The sequence below is a fragment of the Callospermophilus lateralis genome, chromosome 10, assembly GCF_048772815.1.
Source record: "Callospermophilus lateralis isolate mCalLat2 chromosome 10, mCalLat2.hap1, whole genome shotgun sequence".
Lineage (NCBI taxonomy): Eukaryota > Metazoa > Chordata > Mammalia > Rodentia > Sciuridae > Callospermophilus > Callospermophilus lateralis.
The window spans coordinates 123,445,497-123,461,243 of record NC_135314.1 but is presented as its reverse complement, the minus strand read 5'-3'; the positions used below and the strand labels follow the sequence as shown (position 1 = coordinate 123,461,243).

The following is a 15,747-nucleotide window of genomic DNA, read 5'->3' as shown; positions in this document are numbered from 1 at the left end:
AATGGACACTACAGAAATACAGACGATAATTAGAAATTATTTTGAAACCCTATATTCCAATAAAATAGAAGATAGTGAAAATATCGATAAACTTCTTAAGTCATATGATATGCCCAGATTGAGTCAGGAAGATACACACAATTTAAACAGACCAATAACAAAGGAGGAAATAGAAGAAGCCATCAAAAGACTACCAACCAAGAAAAGCCCTGGGTCAGATGGATATACAGCGGAGTTTTAGAAATCCTTCAAAGAAGAATTAATACCAATACTTTTCAAGTTATTTCAAGAAGTAGAAAAAGAAGGAGATCTTCCAAATTCATTCTATTAGGCCAACATCACCCTGATCCCGAAACCAGACAAAGACACTTCAAAGAAAGAAAACTACAGACCAATATCTCTAATGAACCTAGATGCAAAAATCCTCAATAAAATCCTGACAAATCGAATACAAAAGCATACCAAAAAAATAGTGCACCATGATCAAGTAGGATTCATCCTTGGGATGCAAGGCTGGTTCAATACGGAAATCAATAAATGTTATCCACCACATCAATAGACTTAAAGATAAGAACCACATGATCATCTCAATAGATGCGGAAAAAGCATTCGACAAAGTACAACAACCCTTTATGTTCAACATACTAGAAAAACTAGGGATAACAGGATCTTACCTCAATATCGTAAAAGCTATATATGCTAAGCCTCAGGCTAGCATTATTCTGAATGGAGAAAAACTGAAGGCATTCCCTCTAAAATCTGGAACAAGACAGGGATGCCCTCTATCACCACTTCTATTCAATATAGTTCTCGAAACACTGGCCAGAGCAATTAGACAGAGGAAAGAAATTAAAGGCATAAAAATAGGAAAAGAAGAACTTAAATTATCACTATTTGCAGATGATATGATATTATATCTAACAGACCCAAAAGGGTCTACAAAGAAACTACTAGAGTTAATAAATGAATTCAGCAAAGTGACAGGATATAAAATCAACACACATAAATCAAAGGCATTCCTGTATATCAGCGACAAATCTTCTGAAATGGAAATAAGGACAACCACCCCATTCACAATATCCTCAAAAAAAATAAAATACTTGGGAATCAACCTAACAAAAGAGGTGAAAGATTTATACAATGAAAACTACAGAACCCTAATAGAAGAAGACCTTAGAAGATGGAAAAACATACCCTGTTCATGGATAGGAAGAACTAACATCATCAAAATGGCAATATTACCCAAAGTTCTCTATAGGTTCAATGCAATGCCAATCAAAATCCCAAGGGCATTTCTTGTAGAAATAGATAAAGCAATTATGAAATTCATATGGAAAAACAAAAGACCCAGAATAGCAAAAGCAATTCTAAGCAGGAAGTGTGAGTCAGGTGGTATAGCAATACCAGATTTCGAACTATACTACAGAGCAATAGTAACAAAAACAGCATGGGACTGGTACCAAAACAGGCAGGTGGACCAATGGTACAGAATAGAGGACACAGAGACCAATCCACAAAATTACAACTATCTTATATTTGATAAAGGGGCTAAAAGCATGCAATGGAGAAAGGATAGCATCTTCAACAAATGGTGCTGGGAAAACTGGAAATCCTTATGCAACAAAATGAAACTGAATCCCTTTCTCTTGCCATGCACAAAAGTTAACTCAAAATGGATCAAAGAGCTTGATATCAAATCAGAGACTCTGCGCCTGATAGAAGAAAAAGTTGGCTGCGATCTACATATTGTTGGGTCGGGCTCCAAATTCCTTAATAGGACACCCATAGCACAAGAGTTAATAACTAGAATCAACAAATGGGACTTACTCAAACTAAAAAGTTTTTTCTCAGCAAGAGAAATAAAAAGAAAGGTAAATAGGGAGCCTACATCCTGGGAACAAATTTTTACTCCTCACACTTCAGATAGAGCCCTAATATCCAGAGTATACAAAGAACTCAAGAAATTAAACAATAAGAAAACAAATAACCCAATCAACAAATGGGCCAAAGACCTGAACAGACACTTCTCAGAGGAGGACATACAGTCAATCAACAAGTACATGAAAAAAAGCTCACCATCTCTAGCAGTCAGAGAAATGCAAATCAAAACCACCCTAAGATACTATCTCACTCCAGTAAGATTGGCAGCCATTTTGAAGTCAAACAACAACAAGTGCTGGCGAGGATGTGGGGAAAAGGGTACTCTTATACATTGCTGGTGGGACTGCAAATTGGTGCGGCCAATTTGGAAAGCTGTATGGAGATTCCTGGGAAAGCTGGGAATGGAACCACCATTTGACCCAGCTATTGCCCTTCTCGGACTATTCCCTTAAGACCTTAAAAGAGTGTACTACAGGGATACTGCCACATCGATGTTCATAGCAGCACAATTCACAATAGCTAGACTGTGGAACCAACCCAGATGCCCTTCAATAGATGAATGGATAAAAAAAATGTGGCATTTATACACAATGGAGTATTACGCAGCACTAAAAAATGACAAAATCATGGAATTTGCAGGGAAATGGATGGCATTAGAGCAGATTATGCTAAGTGAAGCTAGCCAATCCCTAAAAAACAAATGCCAAATGTCTTCTTTGATATAAAGAGAGCAACTAAGAACAGAGCAGGGAGGAAGAGCAGGAGGAAAAGACTAACATTAAACAGAGACATGAGGTAGGAGGAAAAGGAAGAGAATAGGGAAATTGCATGGAAATGGAAGGAGAACCTCATTGTTACACAAAATTACATATAAGTGGTTGTGAGGGGAATGGGGAAAAAAACAAGGAGAGAAATGAATTGTAGTAGATGGGATAGAGAGAGAAGATGGGAGGGGAGGGGAGGCGGAATAGTAGAGGATAGGAAAGGTAGCACAATACAACAGTCACTAATATGGCACCATGTAAAAATGTGGATGTGTAACTGATGTGATTCTGCAATCTGTAATTGGGGTAAAATGGGAGTTCATAACCCATTGAATCTAATGTATGAAATATGATATGTCAAGAACTCTGTAATGTTTTGAACAACCAATAAAAAAAAATCCTGCTTTTTTTTGCAGGATTATCCATGCAAGGCCTAATGTTCATAAATAATCCTGATAAAACTATAAAAACTTAATTATCAAGGAAGTATAACACTGTCTTGCCAGATTCAGAACATGTCTAAAGAAAGAAAAAGAGTCTAATTTTTTTAAGATGCTTAACAATAAGCAGAAAACACTAGTTATTATCTTTATCACTCAATTAACCAGCAGAGTACTTAATCCTCTGATCACTGTCATTAAGATTTTTATCTATTCCTAGTTCTACATGGTGAGCCCAAATTCTTTCCTTTTGGGAAGTAACTTTATCAGTCATCTAGATGATAACTTTATTCACCTTTCAAGTTTAAAATCTATGTACTTTAGATCTATGTATAATACAAAATAGTCTAGTGATTAAAAGCTAACTTCTTAACTCTCACAAGAGCTCATGAGTAAATACTCTTTTTATTTCCATTTTGCAGAGGAGAAAACTGACGTTTAAAAAGGTTAATGAGTTTGCTCAAGTTTACATACTAGAAAGAGGTAGAGTTAGAATTTGACACAATGTGATACCAACACCAGAGAACTCGGACAATGGGTTTCCTAATCATGTATCACATGATGGAATTTTTATTTTTTTTTTTAGTTATTGATAGAATTTTATTTTTATTTATTTATACACGGTGTTGAGAATCGAACCCAGTGCCTCACACATGCTGGGCAAGCACTCTACCACTGAGCTATAATCCCAGCCCAGACAGTACTTTCTTCATCTGTGAACATATAAGTTCTTTAATTTGTAACTAGCAATTTAATTTTCTTCCAAAAAATTAATTTAAGGTACAAAAGAAAAAAGCCTAAAATGTTCTTTAACTTTTATACCTTGTGCTAAATCACAAGAATTTCTGTATATTTGCTTTCTTTGTAAATAGAGAAATGGAGCTAAAGAGGAAATCAACCTCTGATTATAGGTGGACTAATTAGGTAGACTAAATTAGATGGGAAGAACTGTCAAATAACAATAAGAGACAACTGAGCTTTAAACAGTAAAAAAGGACAGTAGGTAGCTTAAATGAGAGAAGTCATATTCATGCTTGATTACGTATAAAACACGTTTTTCCCTACCTTTCTAAGACTGAGACAGACAGTGATGTCTCATTCTACACCCTGACCTTTAAACTAATTCAACAATTATGAAGAGAAATCTTCCCAAAGAGCCAAAGAAAACAGTACAGGTAGTACCTAATTATCAATGTTATCTTGATTAGAAAATAAAAAGACTGCTGAAAAATTCTGACTCTTGTTTGTCACTTTCTAACACACAAATGCAATCTATTGTTATGTGAAGAGAGGACCTCACAAAGAAGGATATTAACTCTTACTTTTGTACTTTATGCTTGCAAAAATATCCTGAACCTACCTCAGTGCACCCACAACACTTCATGTATTATCCTGTTAGTTTTATTACTTTGAGGTTTTGTTGTAAATTTTTAAGTTATAGATGGACACAACACATTTATTTATTTATTTATTTGTGTGTGTGTGTGTGTGTGTGCGCGCGCGCGCGCACGCACTGAGGGTGGAACCCAGTGCTTCACACATGCTAGGCAAGCGCTTTACAATCTCAGCCCTGTTCGCTAGTTTTACTACTTTGAGGTTTTGTTTTAAATTTTTAAGTTATAGATGGACACAGCAAATTTATTTATTTATTTATGTGTGTGTGTGTGTGTGTGTGTATACATAGTGCTGAGGGGGGGTGTGTGTGTGTATACATAGTGCTGAGGATGGAACCCAGTGCTTCACACATGCTAGGCAAGTGCTTTACAATCTCAGCCCTGTTCGGTTGGTTGGTTTTTTTTTAATATTTATTTTTTAGTTATAGTTGGACACAATATCTTTATTTTTATGTGGTGCTGAGGATCGAACTCAGGGCCTTGCACATAGAGACAAGCACTCTACCGCTGAGCCATAACCCCAGCCCGTCGGTTGATTTTTAATCACTCAACAAAATTTACATTTTAAAGAACAGAATCTACATATTTTATCAACTTTGTATGTCCACTACCAGATATTGAGCAATGCAACATTGCAAAATATGTATTTGGTCTTTCCTAAAATCTTGGAATCTCCAAAGTGATGTCTTTGTGTGCTAATGAAATGACTGGTGGCCTGTCAGCCCCCAGATAGCTTCAGAATGGGAGCTAATTACAGGAAAGACCATGGCCTTATTAGAGGACTGGAGTTTTTCAACTTCACTCCTCAGCCTCAAGAGAAAAGAGAGGCTAAAGTTAAACTAATCACCAATAGCTAATAATATAATCAATCATGAATAATGAAGCCTCTGTAAAAGCCCAAGAGAGAGTTCAGGTGAGCCTCCAGATAGCCAAACATGTCCTCCATATTTTCTTGGAAGGTGGCAAGTCCAGAGAGGACATAGAAGCTCCATACCCCTTCCCATATGCCTGGCCCTATGCATTTCTTCATTTATATCCTCTGTCACCAGTAAACTAAGTGCTTCTCAAGAGTTCTGTGAGCAAATAAATAAACTTGAGAAGGTCATGGGAAGCATAGGGAAAACAACCTAGAGCTTGTAATTGGCAATGAAAGTTGGGGGACAATGTTGTGGGACTAAGCCCACAATCTATGCGATCTGAAACTATCTCTTGATTATTAATTCAATTACTCAGAATTGAATTAAGAGGATACCCAGGGGCTGGGGTTGTAGCTCAGTGGTAGAGTGCTTGCCTTGCACGCATGAAGCACTAGGTTTGATCCTCAACACCACATAAAAATAAAAAATAAAATAAACATATTGTGTCTATCTACAACTAAAAAATTTTTTTTAAAAAAAGAGGATATCCAGATGATGTCCGCTACAGAATTAATTGATTGGTCAGTGGCAAGGTGAAATCTCCACATACTAGAGAACATAAAAGTCTTTTGTGTTGATTGATGAGTAAGAAAACAGAAAAGACAGGTTTGTTTTTTCCCTAAATTCTCAGTGGTAAACATTCTCAAATTTATTTGAGGGCTAGAGTTGTGGCTCAGTTGTAGAGTACTTGCCTAGCACATGTGAAGCATTTGGTTCCATCCTCAGCAACACATACAAATAAATAAATAAAATAAAAGTATAAAAGTATTGTGTCAGCTACAACTAAAAATATGTTTTTAAAAAAAAAACACTTATTTGAGGTAGGTGTGGTGGCATATGCCTGTAATCCCAGACTTAAGAGGCTGAATGAAGCAGGAGGAATTCTTGCCAAGTTTGAGGCCAACCTCAGCAAATTAGTGAGGCCCTAAACAACTTTGTGAGACCCTGTCAAAATAAAAAATAAAAAGGGGTGGGGATGCAGCCCAGTGATAAAGCACTCCTAGTTTAATCCCTAGTACCAAAAAAAAAAAAAAAAAAAAAGGTATTTGACAGAATTTTAACTATCCCAGTCATTTGAGACCACATGAAGGAACCTGTGAAACATTATGTTAGAATAAACCAGGCACAGAAAGACAAAAATAAGGTATAATCTCACATTGTAATCTAAAAAAACTCACAGAATCAGAGAAGATTGGTGGTTACCAAAGGCTTGGGGGGTAGAGGTGGGGACTGGAAAGATATGGTCAATGGATACAAAATTTCAGCGAAATAGGAGGACTAAGTCAAAAGATCTATTGTACAACATGGTTACTACAGTTAGTAACAAATATATTTGAAAACCCCTAGGAGTAGATTTGAAGGATTCTCACCACAAAAAGAAAACAACAACTTCTGTGAGGTAGTACATATAATTAATGTTGGATATTTTATATATATATCTCAAAACATCACATGTACCCCATTAAATACACATATCTTATTTTTGAAATAAGAATCTTAACTATTTCTATCACAGAGATAAAACAATTATCCATAAATTAAATATCCTATCCATGATAACATAACTATTAGATGGTAAATAGAAAAGAAAACCAAATCTCCATAAAGTAAACTTCAAAATGCAAAGGAACTCAACATACAGAAAAGAGGCTGAAATAAAAATGAACTTTTAAGGGTTCTACAACTAAGCCAACATTCTTATGCTAGTTGTTATCACTTATTAGCTGTGTGGTCTTGGGACAATTAGTCTTAAACATTACAGGGGATTTTGTGCCTTCTGACCACTGTCACATACTAACCCCTCATGACAACAATAAATCCAATAAGTGACAAAGAGGGTAATGAATATTCACTGAAATTATGAGGAAAGATTTTTACACAGATCCTACAATTCACTGTTCACTTGTTCTGTTTGTCCTTTGTGAATTATATCAAATGTTCAGGACAAACACAAGAGTCTAGATTACAGCTTAAAAGTTTTTAAGGCAAACACTACGTGTTCTTACCACTAAAACTGAAAATTAGATACCACAAGTTTCTCCACAATGTGTCATTCCTCCCTAATTACAAATCTGGGAAATTTAATCTGAATTTATTAAAAAAGGAATAATACCAGCATAACAATAACTACCTCACAACATTATTGTAAAATGCTTATTGGTATAAAGCAAATGTTCGATGAGTTTTTTCTTACCAACACCAGAATCAAAGATATAGAAAGAAAGGACCCAAGTAAGAAATCCAATTTGGTGAAAGCAGAAAATGCATCGAAAAATACTATGTATATGGGGCTAGGGTTCTTGCTCAGTGGTAGAGCACTAGCCTAGGATGTGGGAGGTGCTGGGTTCGAGCCTCAGCACCATAAATAAATAAATAGATAGATAAATAATACTGTGTATAGATAATACTGGAAAGTCAGGCTAGTACCATGTAGAAAAATTTAAAAGCAAATAACAGGGGAAAATGAGAAAATACCTTTGACAATACTTGAGTTTCTCAGTTTCCTACACATCTTGAAAATGGAGGCAATAACTCCCTAGAAAACAGATTTGGAAGAGCTATAGGGTCTCCCTCAGAGCAAAAGACATACTTAACCACCCATTATAAAATATCTGAGTTTCTCTAAGCTTGGGATTCTTCTTTTGTAATGTAACTACTGCCTGGGCAGGTTTCACCTGGACCTCTTCCCACTGCCATGTGCAAAGAGGGCTCAGAGATTCGATGCAAATGCCAACTCTCTGGCTATTGCTATAATACATTATTCTTCATCTCTGGCTAAAGAGTCTCATGGCTTCTGCCAGCAATCATTAAACTATGGCAGCTTAACCTGGTAGCATGCAGGTAGGGTAAAAATCACAGAACTTCACAGTTCTTGACACGCATTAGCACATAATTAATGTTTATCATAATTGAAAGATTCCACTTTCATATTGCTGGAATGGGTAGGAAAAAAGCAATACTGAACTATATACTACTGTCAAAAGATATACTTTAAATATAGTGAAAAAATGTTTTAAATAAGAAATAGAAAAAGATATATTCACTATAGAAACTCTTGAAAAAGACTTACCTGGAATGGCTGTATTAATACCAGAAAGAATTAAATTTCAAGACAAATATTATTACCAAAAGAGGAACATTTCATAATGATAAAAAGGTTAACTTATCAAAATGACAAAAATATCATAAATTATATGTGTTTTATAACAGTTTCAAAATACATGAGGAAAAAATTGACAAAAGAGAAATAATTCCAGTCATACTTGGATATTTTAACATTCCTTTCAACAATTGATAAAACAAGACCCCTTCCCTAAAAAAATAATCAGTAAACACATAGATGATTTGAAAAACATTACCAAAACACCATAATCTATCTATAATTTACAAGTACTCACCCAACAGTACTTTAGTACAGCATACATTTTCTTGCCACACATTAAATAGACCACATGCTGGCCCATAAAACAAGATTTAATATATTCAAAAGAATTAAAATCATGCAGAGTATCCTCAAAGTGAAATTAAGTTAGAAATCAATAAGATATCTAAAACAATCCCAAATAAAAAGGAATTTTCATACACTGTTGGTAAGAAATCAGTACAACCACTATGGAAATCAGTATGGAGATTCCTCAAAAAGCTAAAAATAGAACTACCATATGATCCAGCTATACACTGCTTGGTATAAGCAGAACTAAAGTCTGCATACTTTAGAGATATATGCACACCTGTGTCTACTGCAGCACAACTCACAATAGCCAAGTTATGAAATCAACCTAGATGTCCATCAACAGATGAATGAATGAAGAAAATGTGATATATATGCAAAGAAGTTTTATTTAGCCACAAAGAACAAAATTATGTCACTTGCAAGGAAATGGATGGAACTAGAGACTATAATTTTAAGCAAAATAAGCCAGACTCAGGGAAAAGTATATTTTCCCTCATATGTGGAAGCAGAAGAAAAAAGGAAATAACGGAATGTTTAAGGCTAAACATTAGGATGGGGGGGGGCGGTTTGCAGGGGTTACTGGGGACTGAAATCCAAATTGTGCTATGTATATGTGAATATGCCTCAATGAAACCCACCATGCTGTAAAATTGAAATGAACCAATAAAACAACCTCAAATAACAATAAAACAACATACTTTTAGGTAATCCACAGATAAAAGCAATTGCAAAGTAAATTAGAACTATTTAAGCCTGAATAATAAAAATGTATTAAAATGTTAAAATTCATGGAATGCAACAGTGCTTAGAGGAAAATCTATAGCTTTAAATGTTTTTTTATTAAAAAACAAGAAACATCTAAAATCTATGACCTAAGGCTTAACTTAGGAAGTGAAGAAAGAAAACCAAAAGGGCAGACCAATGTAATAGAAAGACAATAGAGAAAATTAGCAAAGTTGATTTGAATAGATAGTAAACTTAAAAACCATTAGATGGTTCAAAAAGCCGAATGGAGAGGCCTGGGAGGCTGAGGCAGGAGGATTGCAAGTTTAAAGCCAGACTCAGCAACATAGATAGACCCTGTCTCTAAATAAAATATAAAAAGGGCTTAGAGATGTGGCTCAGTGGTTAAACAACCCTGGGTTTAATCCCCAGTACAAAACACACACACACACACAAATGACATCAGAAATTAAAGAGCTACCCTACAGATCCTACAGGCATTAGAAGGATAACAAGGGAAACCTATGAACAACTTTTGATAACAAATTAGATAAAATATACAATTAAGAAAAATGCATGACAAAAAAACTGACACAAGATAAAACAGAAAATCTGAATAGCCCTAAAACTGAATTTGGATGTGTTACCAAAAACCTTCCCACAAAGAAAATTCTGGTCCAATTTGGTATCACTGGTAAATTCTAACATTCAAGGAAGAATTAGGACCAGTATTATACAAACTCTTTCAGTAAATAATGGTCACTTCCTGACCTCTTTTATGAGGCCATCATAATCCTAATACCAGAACCAGACAGACAAAACAACAAAGCAATATGAAAAAAATGTACAAGGTCTTCTAACAGAATATTAAAAAACAAAAGGAGAATATGCTAAGTTGGATTATCCCAAGAACCAAGATTATTTTAACTTTTGAAAAGCAAAAGTTTATCCATTCTACTATGAAAGAACACTGAGTTTATTTCTCAACTTTAGCTACCGCAAATAAGGCTACTGTGAACATTTTGTTCATATATTCTAGTATACAGAACAAACCTTTCCATCATCAGGAATATAAAGAAAGTACTAGGTTTAAAGTACAGGTATCTTCAACTTTATTTAAAAAAAAAAAAAAAAAAAAAAAACCTCTCATATTTCATAAAATATTATCAATTTACACTCTTTCCAAAAGTGGTAGTTAATTTCTCCACATTCCAGAATTTCAGACAACACTTGATATTATCAAACTTTTTAATGTTTGTCAATCTGATCAAAGTGAAATGATTCCTTTTCAAAGTTCTACTTTGCACTTGCCTGATTCCTAATGAGACTACAAATCAACACTTTTCCAACTATGAGCTGCTGACTCAACAGTTAAGTTGCAACCATTCTTAATTTATTTAAAAAAAAAAATCAGAATTAGAATGCCCTGAACAAAGGTTAAAAATTGTTTCACAACATTTTTATTTTCATTTTATGTGTTTGTAGAAAGTCACAATGCAAAATGTTAGCTTCTAACAAGTTAAAAAAGACATTAATTATAGTAAAATTCCATAGATCATTTGGGCAACTCATTGGTGTATCATTTATGCTCACAGCACAAAGGATTATACAAGGCAGAACTTGAGATGTTCTTCAAATAGTGTTTGGTAAGAGATTAAGAAAGAGAGAAAAATATGAGAAAAGGAATGCCTTATGTGGAGAAGGTACCACAAAACCAACTGATGTAACTATGACCTACTTAAAGGTCATTTTAAAAGAATCATGTATTTTTCAATAAAGATTTCTCTCAGCACTAAGGTAGGAAGCTGAGATCCTATTCTTTTAACTAGCAAAATGACAGAAAACCAGCCCCTCCTTCTCTGAAGACACAACCATTAATTCCTACCTCAAGAATCATGTCATTCTATAGCTTATGCAAGAGCACCTTTTTTAGGTTTTTGCTTCCCACTTCTTTTCCCTACAGAGTACCAAAGTAGCAAGAGTCACTGGAATTCCAAAGAATTCTATTTTTCTTTGATCAACAAAAAATTTACCAAGCCATTATATGTATCTATATTAAATTAAGCAATTATCTCCCTAATGAAAAAAAAATTTATGGTGTTGAGGATCAAAACCAGGGCCTCTAAGCTACACCACCAACCATGGCTCTGTTTATATCTATTAAACACCTGCTTATATCTGTTAAAGCTTGATATCCTTAGCTAAAACTATCCTACTTGTGTGTGTGCGCGCTGCTGCTGCTGCTGCTGCTGCTGCTGCTGCTGGGAATCAAACCCAAAGCCTTGCACATTCTAGGCAAGAGCCTGCCTCTTCCCTGAAAATGATTTTCCTTGGACTGACAAAGCACATACCATAACAAACTTCTGCTACCTCTTAATACTTTCGAATAACTATTCCTAAGAATTCTACAAGCTTCTGGACCAATCACACAACTGTCTGATGCAATGAGTATGTGAATTTACCTGTCACTTAACAGAAATGTGATCTAAAACATTAAAATTCCTTAACTTTTCTGAGATTCAGCATCATGTATCAAATGAATAAAACAAGTATCTAAGAACAGCAAGAATTACATCTTTTTCCCAATGTCTTTCTCCCTCTTAAAATTTTTAATCTTAGTTTGTTTTTTTTTTTTTTTTTAATGATTTTCTTTAGTTGTAGTTGGACACAAACCCAGGACCTAGCATGTGCTAGGCGAGCATTCTACCGGAGCCACAAACCCAGTCCTAATCTTAGTTTTTGTTTATAATTTTCTCTCAATGAAATCAAAAGCTTTTTCTAGAAGGAGGCACTTAAGCTGAGGTACCAGGAAATTGAGGAAAAGACAAAATAATTATTAGTAAAGAAATTAAGGAAGATCAAGTGGGGGCTATTGCTCTGCCTGTGTCCTGTCCTTGTATGTCCAGATTCTAAAGAGGCAAACTTGAAGATACTTCATTCTTCATGATAAGCAAAATTCTTAGACCACTAAAATGACCCACACACTTACATAATCCCCTTTCCTTAAATGTAGGAGAGATCTGTAGATATAATGAAATAAATTTCCTATGACTATTACATGGCAAGATTCCTGCCTATGTAATTAAGATCATTGATCAGTTAAATTTGGCAAAAAGATTATCTGGGTAAACCTGACCTAATCAGGTTACTTTTAAAGGGGAGTCAGAGAGAATGGTTCCTGATTCCAAGCAAAAAGCAAACAGCCATTCTGTAAACTGCTGCCTATATGGCCACAGAGCAAAGAACTGAGAGCAGTTCCTGGCCAACAACTAGGAGGAAGATGGGGACTTCAGTCATATAGTCACAAGGAAATTGGTTCTGCCAACAGGTAGTACCCTTAGAAAAGGACCTTAGCCACAAATAAGAATTACAGCTACACATGATACCTTCATTTCATCCTGATATTAATAGAGTCCAGCTATACCACACCCGAAATTCTGACCCATAGAAACTGAAATAAATGTGTGTTAAGCTACTAAGTTTGTATTATGTTATGCATCAGGACAAAACTAATACACACTTCTCAATAAGGATATAAGCCAAAGAAAAAGGGAAAGGCATGTATCTTTCCCCAGAGTACATTATATCTCCTTATATAGCGCTGAGATTATGAAATTATACAGGCCTACAATCTGAGGAAAAATATCACAACTATATAAATTTGTGTAAGTTTTAAGTTCTAACACTTTAATAAAAAAGGCTTTTGCACATATCTTGATAAATATTCACTAGATTACTCCCATTTTTGAGATGAGGGAAGTTAAGACTCAAAAAATAAAATCCCAAAGACTATAAACCATGGGAATGTTCCAAGTTAACTTCAGCTCAGATTCCCTCTCCCATATGCTACAATTCCTTAAGGCTGTAGACGAGCCATTCAAATCGATAGTAATTGTAGTGCTCTCTTCACAGAGGTAATCCTAGTAACAATTTTCCATATTTCACATCTACTTAATTCCCTCTAGCTTTTTCAGAATGTTAAAACTAAAGTGGACACAGAAAGTATTCTACTGAAAAGTAGTTTGCTTGTAAAAGGGACCACTGGTAGATCACTTATCTCAATGAATTTGGTTTGCTCAAAGCACGTTTTTAAATTTATAGAAAAAAATACCAACACATCCGTACATTTCCTAGAACTTTGGGTAATAATTTGTGACACATTATCAAAAATCAAAAGCAAGGAAATAACATTTCTGGTTCTTTTAGTATTTCTCTATTTAGTCAAAAATTTTTAGTCTGAATTCACACACTATAGAAAACATGTTACAACGTATTATACAAGAAAGGAGTCATTCTTATTTTCCACTCTTCTGTACATTTCCATAAGCGCTTCAACATCAGTTTGCAATTTTCTTAAAATATGGAAAACTAAAGGTAGGGAGTCACATTCAAATTCCACCTAAGATGCAATCATACAACTTTATGCCAATTGAGGTACTTTCGCAAACACTATTTTTGCTAAACTGCAAAACAAAGTCATTTCCAGTCACAACCCCGAGAAAGAAGAAACTACATCCACCCTCTTTAACACCAACTTTAACAGCAGATAATTAGCACTGTTTTTGCGTCTACAAGGTTCCAAAACCATCCCATGACTTATACGCCTGGGGCACGACTGCATGCAATGTGAAGAGAATGGATAACATTTCAAATGTGGGTAGATGGGGTGACGTGACAATCCTAAAAATATGAAAATTTCTTGGTCCCTACTGCACACAAGCGGCACCCAGTTCGGACCCTGCGAGTGGGGCTCAGGTCCAACTCCGGGCTCTCCAGTTTCCCAGCTCTTCACCCCGCCCCCACCCCGAGAAAGGAGGGAAAACAACTTTTATTGGCCTCGTCTCCCGGGAGATTGGCAAACTAGCGGGGCAGTGCTCGGGCCTGGACACGTTTCGCCAGGAGGGCCCCGTCGGGGGCGGGGAAGGTAGATAGCGGGAAAGCCCGGCTTCGACGCCCGATCACCCCCAGTCAACAGCCTTTGCCCCACCCCGCCAACAAGAGACCCGGGCCAGCCGCCACGCCGAGCGACCCCCAGGCCCCTCCGCGGAGGCGAGCTCGTCGTCATGTGACGCCGCCGCCGCCGCTAAAACACCGCAGAAACGCAGGGCGGCGGAAGGCATTCGCGCCAGCCCGCCTCGGCCCGGCCCCGCCGGGCGCGGGCGAGTCCCGAGAGCCTGGGCGGGGGGGCGGAGGGCGGGCTTGGCGGCGGGCCCGAGCGCGCCACAAAGGCTTCCGCGCCTGTCGCCGTAGTGCCCGGGCGGGCGGGGGCACAATTTTCGGGGCCAGCGGGAGGGGTGGGCAGAGACGGGAGCGCTGGGGTGCCCGCCGCGCCCACAGCCGCCTCCTCGGGAGCTCGGACGGCCCGCGACCGCCGCGCCCCGCACAGGCCCGCGCGGCCTCCCTCCCCCGCGCGGGGCCCGCGCCCGGCCCGCCCGCTCCCCGCTCGCGCTCTCTAGCTCTCGCCCGGCCTCCATCTTGGATCGGCGCTTCCAGCCCCCGCGCCGCTGCCGCCGCATTCCCCCTCTTTCCCGCCCCCCGCCGCCGTCGCCGCCGCCCGCACTCACCTCAGCTGCCCATCCGGGTGCTGCCGGCCGTCGACCTAGTTTCCCCCCAAAAGTCTCCGGTGTGTTATTCCCGATGTGGGGGGGTTGTTACGGGGTGGTCGCCGGGGGTTCGGGAGCGGGGGCCGCGCCTTCAACGGAGCTGCAATCCTAACCCGCCATCTGGTGGCATTTTCCACACGCCAATGGCGCCGCTGCAGACTTGGGTCCGGACCGCCCTCTGCTGGCCGCGGTGCTCACTGCCTTGCTGACGGGACTGGCCTGCCCGGAAAGGGGAGGGAGCTGAGGCGCGAGCTGGGGGCCGCGGCGGGGGCGCGCGCAAACGCTTTCCTGAGGGGATTGCGCGCACGCGCACCAGCGGGGCGGGAAACGTGGCCGCTGCGTGGCGGCTCCGCCCCCGCATGGAGCGCTTGCCCAGCTCCGCCAATTGCGAGCAGCGGAGAGCTCTGGATGAGGCCGCTGTGGACTGTTCGTGGGCCACCCGCAGCGGGCGGAAGGACGAACACTGGCGCCTGCGCGTCCCACTCGCAGAGCTGCCGCCCGCCATTTTTAGAGCTGCTCGGAGACCTGGGAAGGAACCCGCCCCCGTTTCTTCACCCAGGCCCCTCCCCAG

At 38.4% G+C, this 15,747-nt stretch overlaps 1 protein-coding gene across 2 annotated transcripts in view; it reads right to left on the bottom strand.

Moving 5' to 3' along the window:
• Stag1 (STAG1 cohesin complex component) overlaps positions 1-15,311 on the bottom strand; it is a 362,710-nt gene extending 347,399 nt beyond the window's left edge. For both annotated transcript variants that reach the window (XM_076867213.2, XM_076867214.2), the window contains exon 1: positions 15,138-15,311. The gene's annotated coding sequence lies outside the window, so the exon portion shown is untranslated. The remainder of the gene's footprint in view (positions 1-15,137) is intronic.
• Between the last annotated feature and the right edge of the window lie 436 nt (positions 15,312-15,747).